Genomic DNA, 17,450 nt, shown 5'->3' with positions numbered 1-17,450 from the left:
TATCATTTTTCTTTATTCTACAGACCTAAGATACGCCAAAATGGATTGGAATTGAACTGACTGAAAAAATGTTGAAAGTAGCTATAAGAAAACCAAGCTTTTTGCGTAATTCGAGGCAAAATCGACATGGTAAAGAAAAAAATCTTATTGTGAAGAAAAGCGGAAATTAAACACTTTTTAAAAGTGCACAATGAAAAGAGCACCCTTTAAAGGCTCTTAAAAAACCAAATACAAAAAAAGAACTTTTTAAAAACGCTACGCACCCTGCTTAAAATTAAATTTATTAAAAAAAATAATGATTAACATTTTCATTCAGATAAAAAAATAAAAATCATATTTATGCACTCAATCGAATTTTGATTTCGTGCTGATAAAGATAATAAAGAGCTTTCCTCTAGCAATCAAATCTGTTTTGATGATATTCAAAATTTCCTTTTTCGTTATTAATTCATCTCATTTTTAAGGTTTTTTCCTTCCTTCAAATTTATTTTGCGATCCCTAATATGTACTCATTTACATCGATTTTTGATAAGAATTCTAAGTAAAGAGAGCATTTACAAAATAGCATGCATAGAGAGAATTCTCAAATACACTATTAAAAATTCTAGATCAAATTACGGTTAAAAGTACCGGCACTCTAAGCGCCGGTACTTTTTATCGTAAAATTCATTTCTACCGGATCATGTTACGGAACAAAAAAATATGATATAACGTAATTTTTACACTAATATTTATTTAACTAAAGTGATTCAATGATTTTATGGTAATTTAATTATAACCGTAGAATCACAGAATCAGTCTATTTATAATAAATATTACAGTAAAAAATTACGGTATAACCTTTTAAGGTGAAACAGATTTTACGGATGATGCAATGAAACAAAATGTCGGTATTTTGTGACGTTATTTGATCAGGAATTTTTTACAGTTACAAAACATTTGTGTTGACTATAAATGTTAATAACACCAGCCGAAATTGGATTAATTGTGCTAGGCTTAGACGTTGTTACGGAATTAAAAAGCGTAAACTCGCATTTTTAAAACTGAGCCTAATGATTTAAAAATAAAAATTAGTGATGGGATCTTGGAACCAGTGCTTACTTTAAAAAATAGTTGGGATTCACATACAAAGAGAAAGAAGCAAAATCTTATATTATTTAACAATCATCTCCGCAATAAATTAATAAATCCTAATCGCTATTTAGGAAACGGCATGAGATGAACGAATTTAGATTTCGTGCACGGGCCGGGAGAGCTTGGTTGGTAGGACGTCGAGCTCGTGTTCGTGGAAACGTGACTTCGAATCCCGTCGGCAGAAGAATCCTCGTGTATTAAATGGTGACTGTTACACGATAAATCTGTCGGGGTCACAAAGTCCTGCTAGTTCCCATAACAATACTGGGGGTACAGAATTTGCGGTTGATCGTTCTCTGGTTCAGGTCAAAATTACGATTTGTAGATGAATGAATCAAGTATGATTAGGTCCTCCTTGTAAAACGGGCTGTGACGTGTGTGGCTTGAAGTCGTATTCTTGGCTAAAGATGACGTCACTGAAAAAAAACAAGAAATGCATTATCTGCCTAAAAAATTCGCTTGATTTCAGCTAGACTTGATGGTAAAGTAGCATAAGTAGAGTCGCGATGGCTCAAGGGATAGAGCGTTCGCCTTCTAATGAGGTGAACCGGGTTCGATCCCGGCGATGGCTGGTCGGTACGAATTTCGCATCCGGCTTGCAGCAACCACAGTGCTGACGTGAAATATCCTCAGTGGTAGAAGGATCATAGGTTAGAGTCCCCTTGCCGTCAGGCTAACCGGGGGAGGCTCTCGTGATCTTCCTCTCCATGTAACGCAAATGCTCGTTAGCTCCATCAGAAAGTCTGCCACGAAGGCAAATTTCTCCCAATACTTGATCCAGGAGTTCCCTTGTCTTTTGGATTGTGTTCAAAATTACAAGGCTACGGAGTTGAACATTGGTAGCAGTAAACCCAAAAATTGGGTCGGCTGTTCAACGACGGTTATAAAATAAAATAAAAAAGTGCAATAAGTAACAACAGATATCTTCCTCATCTACGAACGCTTTAAATTAAGTTATACTAAAAACTTTATACAAATATTTAACCAAATATCGATACGTAAAGAAGCTTATTAATTAAACAATAATCTATAATTTGCCCAGCTCTGCTAAATGCAGATAAGCCACATATTACGTAAATTACACACCACACAAAAGAATAATTTATATTAGCAATTTTATATTACCAAGTAGAAAGATTTGCGAAAAATAAAAGGAATTAATATAAATTTCAGACCAATAAGAATGTAACAATCCCTTAACTGACTTTAAGAAGCTATTTTTAATTAAATTCAATACGTACAACAGACTAGATAAATATCGTGATTTAATGAAATTTAAAAGCACGGTTGTGTAAAGGATTTCCTCAAGATATCGGAGAATCGATAACTATTAATATGGTTATCCTGAATGCGAGAATATAACGGTATATAGATGAAGGTAGAAAATTAAGTCTCCTTAACAAATCAGCGAACTTGAAATGGTAATTAATAATTCATAACTTTTAAGTCAACGCAAATGTACGATAAATTTCTAAGACTCCGTGAGCTTTTAATTCTAAAATTAATGTTGATGAGTATAAAAACATATTTACCTTTCGAATTTTTACAAAGAAGCTGCGGTAGATATCATCAGTTTTAAAACATCAAAATATAATGAGGAATAATTTAAAACCGCAAATCAAATATTTAAATAAGCTGTGGAATAAGAATTAATTTCTTCATGAATTTCTCTTTTGCGTTAAAAAAAAATCGATACGTTTTAGAAAATAACAGAGCAAATAAACGAAGATAGGAGACGTAATTTGATGCAACTTTTTTTTCCTTCTTTTCTGCATATTTTCAACCTTCTTTTATTTTTAATCCATGCTTTTATTTTAAAAATTATAAAAATAGAATTTATTACAAATTTGCGAAAAGATAAAGAATTCTTTTTTTTTCTTCTTCATTTCATAAAATGCTGATTTGTAAATCTAAACTTGAAAACCTACGCCGCATTGTAAAATGCTTGCAGTATAAAGATTATTATTATTTTATAGTTAGGTTCACTTGTTAAGTATTTTTTTTTATTTTATACTTAAATGTAACCCTCTAAAAAAACGGTCAGAATTAAAATATAAAATTATTGCTCAGGTGGGATTTTCAATAAATTAACGATATGGTTAAAAATGCACCATATCAAAAATAAAGAATGTAAGAATATTTTTAAAGCTACTTAATAAACTTAGTTAAAAATATTTGGCAAAAAATTGCCTTTCAAATGGCACGGTGAATCAAAAAAAAAAAAAAAAAGGTAGGGAATCTTATCGATGCTATAGAGAGCTGCACCGACCTACTAACGACTAAAATAGATGCACATTGGGCATGCGCGAAGTAATTATTTACCAATTGGAGCTTGCGCAGTAGAGATCTATTTAAACGGAAGAAAGAAGTTAATCGAACGGGATGGAGTATAAAATCTCTTTTTTTTTTCTCAGCAAATATTAATGGTGATTCGATTCATCGCCTTTATATAGAACATAAGTTTAAATGATAGTATTGGAATAAAATAAGTTAAACAATAAGACTAATATCCGTAGAATAATTAACTTAAAAACAAAATATTTCAAAAAATGAATAAAAATTTAAGATTGATATTAAGAATTAACGTTGCAGCATTTTTCCTTCTGTACTATTATGGCCCGTTAGTGTTAAGAGGAATTTTGAGTCTCCTTACTCAAAACAAAAATAACACGTAGCATTCTCCCTCCGCCAGCGTGTTTTTGAACTGTTTGAAATGGGAGTTAATTTTAATGCAATTTAGGTCATTTTTCTTGGGGAAAAACAATGAATTACAGATACAAATTTTGATTAAACTTTATCTCATTGTTTTGTTTCCTATTATTGTTTGCGTAAATTACTTCTTAAAATAAGAAACAATAAAAAAAATTTATTTGATTTCCTTCTACGAACACTTTAATATACATGAATAATATAATATATTTAGAATGCTTGCCAAAAAATAAAATCATAAAAATATACACATTAACTTTAAGGATCGTAAATTAATATTGTAATAATAAGTGTTTTTTTGCGATAAATTGACTTTCAAGTCGTTTCAATTTCCTGTAAAAAAGAATTTAAAAAAAAAAACAGATTTTGATGTTTTTAATTCTTATTTCTTCATTATTCCACTATAGATTTTAATAGCTTTTTAACAGATTAAAGAAGCTTTTATGCTCTTACAATGCTCAAACATTAATTTACTACCATTAATAATATTTCATGTAATTATAAAATAACACAACTAATTCGAAAGAAAAATAATTTTCAAAGTTGAATTACCGAGTTCCAAAAATGACAAAGCAAATAGCAACGTCAAAGACATAAAAGCAACAGTCTTAACTAAATATATACCCAATAAATTAACCCTCACGGAAAAGGGAATTCTTCTAACAATTTGATTAATAAAAGGGCTCAATCCATCGACACCCTTATCGCTCACACACCCTTTAATGAATAATGAAAATACGCCAGCGATCGGCCTTTTCGGAAGCTTAAAACGCCAACGGAACAGACATAAACTGAAGACAGCGGTTCATGTGTTCGCACGGTTTCTGCGTCAAAATACAGCATGGAATCGTTAAGTACGGCTCTGTGTTTCGCTGCTGCTGCTGCTTTAATGCACCAGGAATGGTTGGCCGTTCTCTCGGATCTGTAATTTAATCGCTGGAGCAACAGAATAGGGGCTAAAAGAGCCGCGAGGGCTTTTAGTATGCACATTAATTTATTTTCGAACTGCGGCATATCTTTGTATAATTGCCACCATTATTGCCAGCGGTACGTGAGACTGGTGCCTAAATGTAGATTGTAGTCCGAAGGTGAGATAGGAGCCAAAAACACAGGTTATCCGGTATTTGGGAATGGTCAGAAAAAGACTTTGTGGGAAAAAGAAGGGAAGAAGGAGTTGTTTTTAAGTTTAAAAAGAAGCGCGATTGTGAACTGGGCGCTTTTATTTTATTTTATTTCTTATATTTTTAATATTAAATCGATTATGTGTAAGGGATATAACTTATACACAAAACCTTAAGTTCAAAAGATGAAATTTTTAAGAAATAGCAATGCTAATAGTTGAGATCATTTTGTATAAGATTCAATATTAAAAAAAAAAAAAAAATCTTTATTGTTCTGATCAAAATGTTCTGGAACGTTTTCTTTTGTTTTTTTTTTTAAAAAAAAGGTTTTTATTCGCTTACAGAGGGACGTGTGAGAAAAGCTGGTGTAGATGTAAAATTAATAACAAAAAGAAAAAATAATAATAATAAACCGATTTTTGTTCACGCTTAAAATATTATAAAATAACAATAACCATATCTTAAACGTTATGAAATTGTTCTTCTCAACCCAAAATAGCTACAATGTATAGATTTAAAAAAATTTCAGAAAAAAATTACAAAATTCTTAGAATTTTAAATGTGATAACTATTCGGAGATTTGGAGAACTGGGTTTTTTGAAGGAAATGAAAGCTAAAATATAAGATATGTGTAATAGAAATATTGATTTTTAAGATACCGAACTAAGAGTTAACGATAAAAGATATAGTGGGTAGAGATGAGTTCGGGCTCGCTTTTGCAGGTTTTAAATACGAGCCGACCTGGGCCCAAGATACATAGGGTCACTTAGAGCACTAATCCGTGAGAGATGTACGACGAATAAAGGCGAAATTTCGAGGTCTAGACCCTCGGCCTTTGATCGACTAAACAAAGAAATTAGTCATTGAAACCTTTTTTATCACTATCTTGTAAAACAAGAAACGAAGAGAAAAAAATCTAGAATTGAATGTGAAATCTAGAAATAGAAATGTCGAAGAGGAATTGCCAAAAAGCACGCATTCCAAGTTTCCCAATAAGAAATCCACTTAAAAACGTTTAATAGAAAGTAGTAAAAAAAAAAAAATTCTGATACTTTTATATCATGAGTTCAAGCCCGCCGGAGTTTTAATGTTACAATTTTACTTCGAAAACCTTTAAGCAAAATTTTAAGTCCCCACAGGCAAAGATTTTTATTTTTTATTTAACTTTCTATTTATAGATTAATTTTATTATTTATTAAATAATTTTGACTCTCCAAATTTTATATTTTTACCCGCATGTCAAATTAAAACATAATAATGTAATGTAATAATAAATACATAACAATGTTACAGTTTAGAAACTTACAAAAAATACTCTAAAACGATACTTTAATGTTTTTCTTAATTTCCCAGTTATTAACATTAATTACTTACAATATAAACTATACATAAAAATAGAAATGTAAAAACCAGAAATTTAGATCCATTTCTCTCTCTTAAGTGACAAGTGGAAAGAAATTAATTAATTAAAATCCTTAAAACACAAATGTTTAATTAAGCGTTAAGTCGTAACATGAGAACTTAATAACAAACTAGAAATCCTCGTGTCAGCATTTCTTCTCTTAAAACTTTTTTTTTCTATCTAAGAAGGTATTAAAGACGTCTTCCTTCTCACAGAAAAGATCTTTTAATTCCCTAAAAGAAGTGCGACTTTCTAAAAAGAATTATTTTTTCATCATTTCACTCATTCTCAAAGAATGCTATCATCAGTATTTGGAAGTACATTTGGTACCGTAAAATAATTCAATCATTTATATCAAAACCGAGTATTATAAATTGTGCACGGTTTTTAATGAATTTATAACAGACAAGTGGTTCCCAACCTGGGGGGGGGGGATTTCACAATTTTAAGCGGAGGGGAGATAATGCCGATCTTCCGGTGCGGGCCAGTTTATATCGGTAAGAATTTGTAAATATGTGCATAATTTTGTGAAGGTACTTTTGTTACCAGGCTGAATATCTCAGACGTATCCTAAATAAGCACTTTAATTAGAAAATTTGCAAGAAAATCGCGGGATTCTAAAGTAATACAGATTTGTGAATTTTACTATCGAGGGGTCTGTCCAGAGAAAGATCCGGTTTTTGTGAAATTGTGAAGAAATTACTCACATTCTTTCAACCAGGGTCCTGCTTTTATGAATTTGTGCAAATAGGGTCCAGTTATTGCAAAAAACTTTTTCCAGGAGTTTTTAAATTGTGAATAGATAGATGATTATGCTCAGCACTGTAAAATTATAATAAAAAAAAATAATAATTGCTGCTTCTAAATTAGAGATGCAACATACAAATAATTAGTTTAGCTTATACTGCTGAACGCAGAATATTCATTTCGAACGGATAACGGATGAATCGTCTGCCGAAGACAAAACTTAATTCGTTTATATCCATCTTTCTTGTTTTCTGCCCTGTAAAAGGGTTTATTCAATTCACAAAACAATAATGAAGAGAAACAAATTTGTGAAGGGTCCGATTGAAAAAAAAATCATTTTGTGAAGGGTCCGATTAAAAGAAAAATCATTTTGTGAAGGGTCCGTTTTTTAAGTTAAAATATTTTGTGAAAGGTCCGTTTCTATGACAAGTTATTTTGTGAAGGGTCCGTTAACAGACCCAAATTTCTTCTAAACAGACCTCTGATGAAGCATTATTTTATGACTAATTCACTATTACAAATTTCTCGGAAAAACAATTGATTTAATTGTTATTTTACCATATTCAAACAAAGCATTCAAATACCCATATATAACATGGTATTCAAACTATTAACTGTGAGGAAAACCGTTTATTATCTGGTTTCTCATAATATGGTTAAACAACCAGAATTTTATCTCACCCAAATAGGCCCCACTTAATGAAGTATTTTGCGCGGATGGGCACTTATCCTAACCGAGAGGGCTAATCCCTCTATCTCATGACCGTCAGGGCGGGGGTTCAAGTCCCGGCGTGGACACCACAGTATTATTTCCATTTCCTTCAATACATGGAGAGTTCTCTGTGTATAACATCTCTTATAAAACCGATGCTGTCATAAAACCATGATAGTTGTAAAAATCATTAAAAAGAACGTTTAGTTTTGTTTTTATGACGTTTTAAACAAACTAGTTGAAAATGGTTGCAAAACCGTAAGGATTAAATATGTTCTTTACTGTAAACTTTAACAGATTAACTGGATTTGACCATAATTTTAGAATGTTCATTCCAACACTGCATTGGTAAAACGATACAATGAAAAAATTCTATCTTTCGTGTGAAATATTTTTAAAATAATTCATAGTTTTTCGTTGGTTAATATGCTCTCAGTTTCTCGTGATTTTCAATTATAAACTCTAGGGGTCTTGCTAAAAGAAAGTCGATCATTTAGTGTTCCATTTATGAAATATATTGGAAACAATTACTCTAAGAAATAATTTAACAGAATACACGTGTTATGGGCAAAGTAAATATAATTATTATGACAACAGACATTTTAAAAATATTGATTTTGAGTAGTAAAAATATTCTTTTTAATTCTTAAATAAAATAAAATTTTATTTTTCAAAAACTTTTAACGTTTACATTTTTGTATCGAAATATAATAAAATATAAATACATAAAAATATTTACCTAAGCCTTTAGTCATCAAGTAAAATTACGCTTGAATTTTCATCCATATTTATTATGCGCTCATGCCTGAAAAGAAAGAAAACTATTTACTTCTATGCAAATGTAAATGACAGAAAGAAATCGGAAGAAAAAATAAAATTAATGCAAATTAGAAACATTTTAAATATTTACATGGGGGTCAGTGGTACAAGCTTGAACAAAGATCATTTTTGGTCAAAATTATTTGTTATATTATTAAAGTAAATAAAGATCAAAAGATATCACATGCATTAAATCAGCAGTAAAAAATTTTGCTGTTTAGTTGCTATCAATTTAGTGCAACGATTTGAGGTTAACTTTCTTTACAGTGATTACAGTCAGACTTTTTATTTACTTTTTCACTTTTTTTTTTATTTGTTTTTTTATTTATTTGTTTATTGACAACACATATTTTGAAATGCATTATAATAAATTCATGGCTTCATTGCAAAAATATTTAGTTAAAAAAACAAGCACATTTTTAGTAATATATTCCCACTATTTCTTCCAAACAATCGTTATTTTGTCAGTTTAGTTGCCAAAAAGTTTAGTTAAAGTTGCCAAAAATGCTGGCAACTATGTATATTAATTGTTAACGGCTTTTTACAGTAAACGTAACAGTTAATTGGATGGACAGACTGTTATTTTACCATAATTTTTGAATGAAGATTCTAACAGTGCAGAAAAAACAGGATTTATTTCTGAAAAACAAGCCTATTTGTTCAAATTTATATACTCAGCTTTTGAATTAAAAGTAATAACAACACAGAACAATATCATAGTTTTATTCACAAAAGAAGAAAAATTAGGATTTTAAATTCAAATTAAACCAGATAAGTTCAGCATGTAAAGTTTCAGCATTGTTTTAACGCAACATATATTTTATTACTTTAGTTACATGCATAATGGATTCATAAAGGAAATTCTCAGATTATATAAAATATTGTGGCAATACCTTTAGAGATTTAGTAATTTATACACTAAATATTCAATATATTTTTTCCCCTTTCGATTATAAATTTTTGCAAAAGACTGGAATAAAAAAAAAATAACTAAATAAATAAACAAATATAACATGAATAAGCGTTTTAGTTATCTAAAGTAAAATAGATAACTCAATTTTAAAGCTAGGCTCTCTTTGTTTGCTAAAACTAATGGCTCATAATTTAGAAAGGCTTTTTGAATTTTAGAAATATTATTTTAAGGAGAATATTACCGTTTTTCTTTTGATTAGAAGCCTCTTCAAAGTAGCGTAAAGTACGGCAAAAGTGAAATTTAAAGAATTTCGAACAAAGTAGCTCTAATTACTTCCCAGAGATTTTAAAAGCATCAAGCGGAGAGTGATTTATTGAAGGATTAAATATTTATTTGCAAAGAAAGCGTTTTGCTTCTGCAAATTTGGAAATATGAATTTATTAGGAGAGAAAATATATTCTCGTATGCTCAAAAACAAGACTGCAGAAAAGAAACAGACAAGATTTATAGCAAAGCATCGCTTTAACTTTGTAATTTTTAAACAGTAAGGCAAAAAGGTATGCACAATTTGAATAAATGCGTTAATGTAAGATAAAATGCACAGGGTGTCCATGAAGTATTAAAACTAATTTCTAAAAATGAACATGTTTTGCTTTCAATTTCAAATTCGGTCCCCCTTATTTCACTCCCCATCTTAATACGAATTCATCTTATATACGAACCCTCATATTTTATTGCAGATCTGAATATACACCCCAATTACCAGGCCGACTTTGGGGATGAGGATCAAATTTCTTGTAATTTTTCATCTGAAACAAATTTATGTTGTCTTCTTTTCGCGTTTATGACATTGGTATTATTAGGCTATTGGTATAATTTTGGATTTTGTGGAACTACGGATAATAATAATAATAATAATAATAATAAGTCACATTGCAAAGGGCCAACGAAGCTCACTAAAAAAAAACATAATAAATGACGTCCGCAGATTACAAAGGACTTTCCTATTACACTACTGCATAAATGCATCTACCATTTCTTCTATAATTTATATTTGTTAAATTGCAATCATCATCACCAGAGCCGTGCTGGCTCAGGGGACACAGTGTTAGCTTTCCAAAGAGGTGAACCGGGTTCGAATCGCGATGGCTGGTCGATACGAAGCCTGCGCCCGGCTCGCACCAAACACAGTGCTGATTTAAAAATATCCACAGTGGTAGACAGATCAGGGGTTAAAGTTCCCTTGACGTCAGGCTAACCGCGGGAGATTTTCTTCTCCGTATAACGCAAATGCGTTGTAGTTCCATCAGAAAGGTTCCGAGCTGAAGAAACATTTTCGTCATTGATTCAATAGTTCGTCACAAATCACGTGATTTCGTTACGAAATAATTCTCAAAATGAACAAAATACAGTTCAAAGATTGCTGAATCGTCAAAAGGGATTGTTTTTTTCTGAAAGTGCATTGGAGAGCAGATACCCTAGGTTATAATTCTCTTACCATCGGGCTAACCATGAGAGGTTTTTCTTCTCCCTGTATAACAAATGCGGGTTAGTTTTACCATTCTCCACAAAGCTTGTTTTTTTTTTGTCCCAATACTTACATCCAAGAGTTCCCATATCTTTTGGATTGAGTTCAAAATTACAAAAATTATTCCCATTCAAATCCGTAAATCCAAAAAAGGGTCAGCTGTTTAAAGCAGGTATAAATTGAAATTACTACACTGGCTATTGTACAGAGCCCTGGCATCAAAGTTTTATTATTGGTCACCTTAGGTATCTCCGAAAAAACAGTTACGCAAAATTATATAGAAAATAAAGATGCCCTCATTTGAAGTAATAATGATATTCGTAGACAGCCCTTAAACTTTTGTATTTTAACTTAACTTTTGAATTTTTAAAACTGCTACTCCGTATTCTGGCACTTCAACACTTCAGTTTTTCAATTCTCGGTAATTATTTTAGTTGCAAATAATTTAACTTGTTCGGTTCTCACTTTAGCTGAGAAAACTAAGGCACCTCTTTACACACCTGGCAGATCCAAGATTCTATTCCTGATTTATAGTATAAATTTAAGCATAAATTTATTTTTATGCGAATATTTAATCGCTTAGATGACAGTATATATCATTGAAAACATTTTATTTTTAACAGAATACTAAAGAAAAATCCGCGGTATCAAAAATATCAGACATGTCATTCAAAATTAAATTTATTACATTCTTATCATTAGTATATTTAGAAGGCAAAGAACAAAAAAAATTTTTAAAAAAAATGCTTATTTTCGATAATCCATTTTCTAAATTAAAAACTTTTGAGATAAATCCAATTTAAAATGTTTATTGTTTCAATTCTCAAGTATATGATAATGAATTGGAAAAATTATTAAAATATTTAATTAAAAATGTATGAATTTTTTTCAGATTCATTAAAAGCACTAAAATGTATATAGATTTAGGAAAAGCATATCCTAACAAAGCTACATAATACATACATGTATAGAATACTCAAAAGACGAATAAAAACTACTTATTCAACAGACAGTTATATCACATTTGTTAGACATGTCAAAAATACTTTACACGGAAAAACTAAAAATATAAATGATTCAATCAAAAGTTATTTATTTAACTGATTTTTAAAACAGTCTATTTAATCACAACTAATTAAAAAAATTTTAAATATTTAGCTTAGAATCAAAAATGCTGGAAGAACTTGAAACCCAATTATAGTTATTTTTATTGTTCAGTGAAAATAAATGAAACGAAACAAAATACTACGTAGATAGTAAAGATTTCAACTTCAAATATCCAGAACTATATAAACTTAAAATAAAGAAAGAAAAAATAGTAAAAGCAAATAAGAAGATACGGTTCTGGAACCAAAACTTCAATAGAACCTTTATCCCCAAGAATTAAATCAGCAGAACTTTAAAAACATATCTTTGTCAAAAGAGAGGCGGGAGGGAATGTTGGATTAAATAAATTCGAAAAAAAGAACTAACGAAAAACCCTTCCAGATACTCCTCTTTTATTCCTTTTAAATGTACATAGATAAAAAAAAAATTTAAAAATTACTCAGCAGCGGTTGAAATTGGAAGAAAAAATTCTTTTCTATAAAAAAAATATTTTTTATGATAAGTGCGGGTCCTCTTAGAAATCATATTTCTTTTGTAGAAAAGCATAATTATGAACGCCCCGTTTGATAACAGAAAATAGTAGAAAAAAAAACTCGTTTTTTAAAAATATTTACTTCCTATGATTATTTTTATTTAACGAATGCTAGACGTAAAAATCTAAGCTATGAATACGGAGTTATTTACTGACATAAATATTAATTTTTAAAACTAAAACTATCCGAGCTTTAAATGAAGATTATTAGATTTATTACCCAGTAAAGAAAAAAAAAAAATTTTTTGAAAATGAGAACGATGTATTAAAAAAAATTTATTAAAGAGATGCGTCAAGTAACGAAAATGTTACAGAAAAAACCGAGATTTTTAAAAGAAAAGTTTTTTTGTTCCAAATTATTGAAATTGTAGGGAAAAAAATTGCTTCTTCAAAATAACGAAAACATTGATTAGATGGGATACTTTTTCAAAGATTTGATGATGAAATATTCAGTAAAATGAATGAAAAGAAATATGAAAAATGAAAGTTTCTCAAAGATAGAATCGAATAATTTTTAAAAGTTTACGAGAAAAAAAATTGCACGGAATTTTGAATCTGAACAAGTTGAGCGTAAAAATAAAAATAAAAAATGGTAGCGAACGTTAATCGAATTCATAATTCCTATATTTTATTGCTAATCAATTAAAAATTAATGGCCTGTGAATTAAAATACAAGACGTTTGATTTTTAATTTTTAAAAATTATACTGTTTAAAAAAACACTATAAATAAGAGTATACTGCAAGAAAAGCGTTTCTAAAGATTGAGCAAAAATGTGTCAAAATAGTTCTGAAACAAATATAATTGAATTTGAAAATAAGTGTAATTAAAGTAAGTGTATGCTCGAAATTGAAACAGCTATGAGAATCCGTCTTCATTTATAAATAAATATGGCGGAAGGATAGGAAAGTGTTGATTAAGAATCTTGATTTGTGAAATAATTTTAGGGTGAATGTAAGTGCAGTATACTTTTATCTAATTAGATTTTCTTTTCGATCGTTATGAGTTAACTAAGTTTAAACTTTGTCACATTTAAGAGTGTTATGTCAAACTTTGTCACACTTTAGGGTGTTATGTCATTTTTGAGACTATTCAATTTTGAGCAGGTCACTGTACTCAAAATTGAGTACATGCATACTCAAATTCGACATTATTTGTTTTGGAGCTATTTTGACACATTTTTTCTTAATTTTTAAAAAACCCTTTTTTTTTACATTGCTTGATTTTTGTGCTATACTTCCCTAATAAAAAGTTCGAATAAAATTGGAAAAAATACTTAAAATGTCTAAAAGTGTTCTTCAATCCTCCCCCCCCAAACAACTATTCATATTAAGTACGTCTTCAAATATATTTCACAAGGTATCCATTTCAAATATATGATAACAAAATGAGAAGATATTTTGGAAGGACGAATGACGGAAGGCCTCTTGAGAATTTTCAATCATGTGCGTGTCACTATTCTCAATTATGAATATATGAGTTTTCGAATTCGACTACATTTCTTACAGAACTATTTTGACACATTTTTGTAAAATTTTGAGAAACCTTTTTTTTATTTTTACAGTGAATACACTAAATTACGTAATTTAAAAACGTGATGTTGAAAATCGGTAAAATGCAGTAAAACCTCACTGAATAATCAATGAATGACGGAAGGCCTCTTGAGAATTTTCAATCATGTGCGTGTCACTATTCTCAATTATGAATATATTAGTTTTCGAATTCGACTACATTTCTTACAGAACTATTTTGACATATTTTTGTAAAATTTTGAGAAACCCTTTTTTTTCCACCTCGAATACACTAAATTATGTAATGTAAAAACATGATGTAGAAAATCAGTCAAATGCAGTATAACTGAATAATCTATTACTGAATAATCTATCCTTACTGAATAATCTATTTTCCTGAAACTATTCACAACTTGAATATGCTGCAAAACAAAACGCGTGTTCTGCAGTACACGTCAATTACAACATGGGGTCGTGCCAAAACAGCCGGTACAGCATGACAAATGTGCAATAAATCTCCTAATAGTAAAACTAAGCCTTTCTCCGTTATTAAGAAAATGACTCTAAATACACAACAGCAAAGGGATCATCATTCATCCAGGGGTGCTCTCCTATCACTTCAGAAGATTAAGAAAGTGTCTTCTTTAATCTCTTCGCATAAGTCCGATTTAAGTGATAGACAGAGGCTTTAGCTATGGTTGTTTAAACAATGGCTTTTATTTGTCAAGAACAGCAAGCAGGTGATGGAATTCCTCCAAGAGCTCTCCCTCGAGTGCTCCGCCCTAAAAATTTAAGATCCTCGGGGACAAGAGAATTTTCCAGTTAACGCCCAGCGAATCTTCTGAGAGAAACATTAACGACAAAAATGCATTTATTTAATAAGATTGATATATCTTTTATCCGGAAAAGGGTTTTTGATGGACAAGTCTATGTGTTCTTATTGAAACGAATGGTGTTAGGTACAAGAAATTGTAATTTGATAAAATTATTCATAATTGTAAAGTTCGTCTGATATGCGAAGTTATTTTTACTCGTTTGTTACAAAACTGGATTAAGGGTTTCATCGACTGGATGGCTCAAATGACTATGGCCAAACACTTAGCCCTATCTTTTCATGATTTAATCTTATAATGGTCATTGTAAGAATACATGAACCTATCTATGAACATAGTCCAAATAATAAGGCTTATAAGTCGGTTGTGAGGATCGAACTCTCGACCCCTGGCTCCCCACCGATATCTTAACAGAGTATTTTAGGGAAAACTCTGCCGCCAAAGAAGACTTTTACAATTAGAATTTGTCCAACTCACACGTGTACTGCATGCATTGCATTAAATGGTCAAAAAAGGAAGAAGAAAAAAAACGATAAAAATAAGTAAGTCTAGTTTAAACACAAGAAAGCAGTATTATAACCTCAACATTTGATGATATTTTAACCCTTAAAAGCCCTTAATGATACCCCTAATTTACGCCTTTAATAGTCATAATTTTTGAACATTTTTTGAATCATTGACATATAACACAATTTCTTACTAAAGTCACGCGAAATTACGGCGGAAAAAAAACATGCATTTTCTTTTTCTGAATAAGTTAATATAATTAAGTTATTTTAAGCTTGAATTGGTTGTCGATGCATAGTAAGAATCCTCCAAGAATGCAGACAACTACTCTTAAACCTCGAACAACCTAATCACATATTGTCGGAAGATTTAACAAACCGTGGAATATGGAAGGCTAATGTAGCTGACCCGAAATTTACATGACAGAAACATGCTCTCTTTCGCCAAGAATCAACACGCTATTAAATTGTCTAGGGGTTGAGGTGGAAACATAGATAGTTGCTTGTTGAAGTTAAGCCATCCGCGCCAGCTCATTGCAATGCAAGCAGAATCATGTTTGAGAACCAGGTAATGTCATCTCGGCACTAACTATTGGAAAGGTTTATAGCACTACCCTTTAAAGGAAGGGGTGGGGTAACTATATTACACGCCGTTTCTATGGAAATGTAAATGTGATAGCTGTTTAATTAGTCATCGCGACACTCTTCGTCAGGATAGAGCTACACATGAATAATACTTCCGAATTATTTATGAAAGCTTTAATATTACTTAACGTAACAAAATTAAAATGCTTGTAAATTAATCAAGTTAAGTCAACTTTTCGCGTTTTCTGAAAATACAATGTGCTTGCTATATATGTTATTATCTTTCATGAATATGAGCAAAGCGAGTTACGTGTAATTTAAATGTAACAATTATTAGCTTATTAACTTATTTTCTTATAACTATGATCCTCATGAAATGAAAGAAAATGTTTCTTATAACTATGATCCTCATGAAATGAAAGAGAATGTAAATACATTTTTTGAAACTTAATAGTATCTAATATTGGAAAGCTAAATTTTCATTTTTATTTATATCTCTTCATTTAATAACTACAAGATGTACCAGATATAAAATTTCTTTAAAGAATATTAAATGCATCAATCTTTTTATGACACTACATTGACTTCAAAAAGACGGTTTTAACTGTGGTTGTTCCTGGTGCAAAAAGTAAGAACCTTTAGTCAAATATTGACATCATTCATAGCTAATAGCGAAATAATACTAGACAAATATTAATGTAGTCATTATTTTTTTTTTTTACAGAGAAAGAAGAGAGAGGGTTAAAATGACTAATAGATTAATTAAATTAGATCTAAAGTAGAGATTGAGAATTGTTTACATTGTCTTGAAGAAATGAAATTCTAGAAATAAATATTTAATCAAGCAAGATAAAATTAAATCCAAGATTAAACGTAAGAAATTAGATGGAAAAACTGACAGACCTAACCAGCATCTCGGACAGACCTGATCAGATAGATCTCTTTATTATTGCTGTTTTACACGTGAAGGTTTCATATTATAGGTTTCATTGCTGTTATCGTCACATAAAATTAATATACTATTTTCATAACTGCTGTCTGCAACAGTTATTCACGACAGTTAGGTCAAGTTTAGCCTACCAATGGAGCAAAAGGTCAATATAAAGATAAGCCGCAGTTTTCTGTAAAAGAAAAGCGTTTGTGATCTAATTTTCAAATAAAAAAAAAGTTACTCCAAAGCTACATTATATGGACAAGTAAAAATTTGCAAAAATTGAGAATTATTAATAGGATATCCATAATTTTCACTATGTGGAAAAATCTAGTTAAATTGGTACTTTTTAAATGTTTGT

General features: G+C 30.2%; 1 protein-coding gene across 6 annotated transcripts in view; it reads right to left on the bottom strand.

Moving 5' to 3' along the window:
• The window catches only part of LOC107446303 (fat-like cadherin-related tumor suppressor homolog), a 456,785-nt gene that overhangs the window by 241,453 nt on the left and 197,882 nt on the right, over positions 1-17,450 (bottom strand). For all 6 annotated transcript variants that reach the window (XM_087157390.1, XM_087157391.1, XM_087157389.1 and 3 more), the window contains one exon: positions 8,565-8,630. The gene's annotated coding sequence lies outside the window, so the exon portion shown is untranslated. The remainder of the gene's footprint in view (positions 1-8,564; positions 8,631-17,450) is intronic.

This window comes from Parasteatoda tepidariorum, chromosome 2 (assembly GCF_982258835.1).
Source record: "Parasteatoda tepidariorum strain Cologne lab strain chromosome 2, Ptep-v5.0, whole genome shotgun sequence".
Lineage (NCBI taxonomy): Eukaryota > Metazoa > Arthropoda > Arachnida > Araneae > Theridiidae > Parasteatoda > Parasteatoda tepidariorum.
This window is presented reverse-complemented; position numbering and strand designations above follow the sequence as displayed.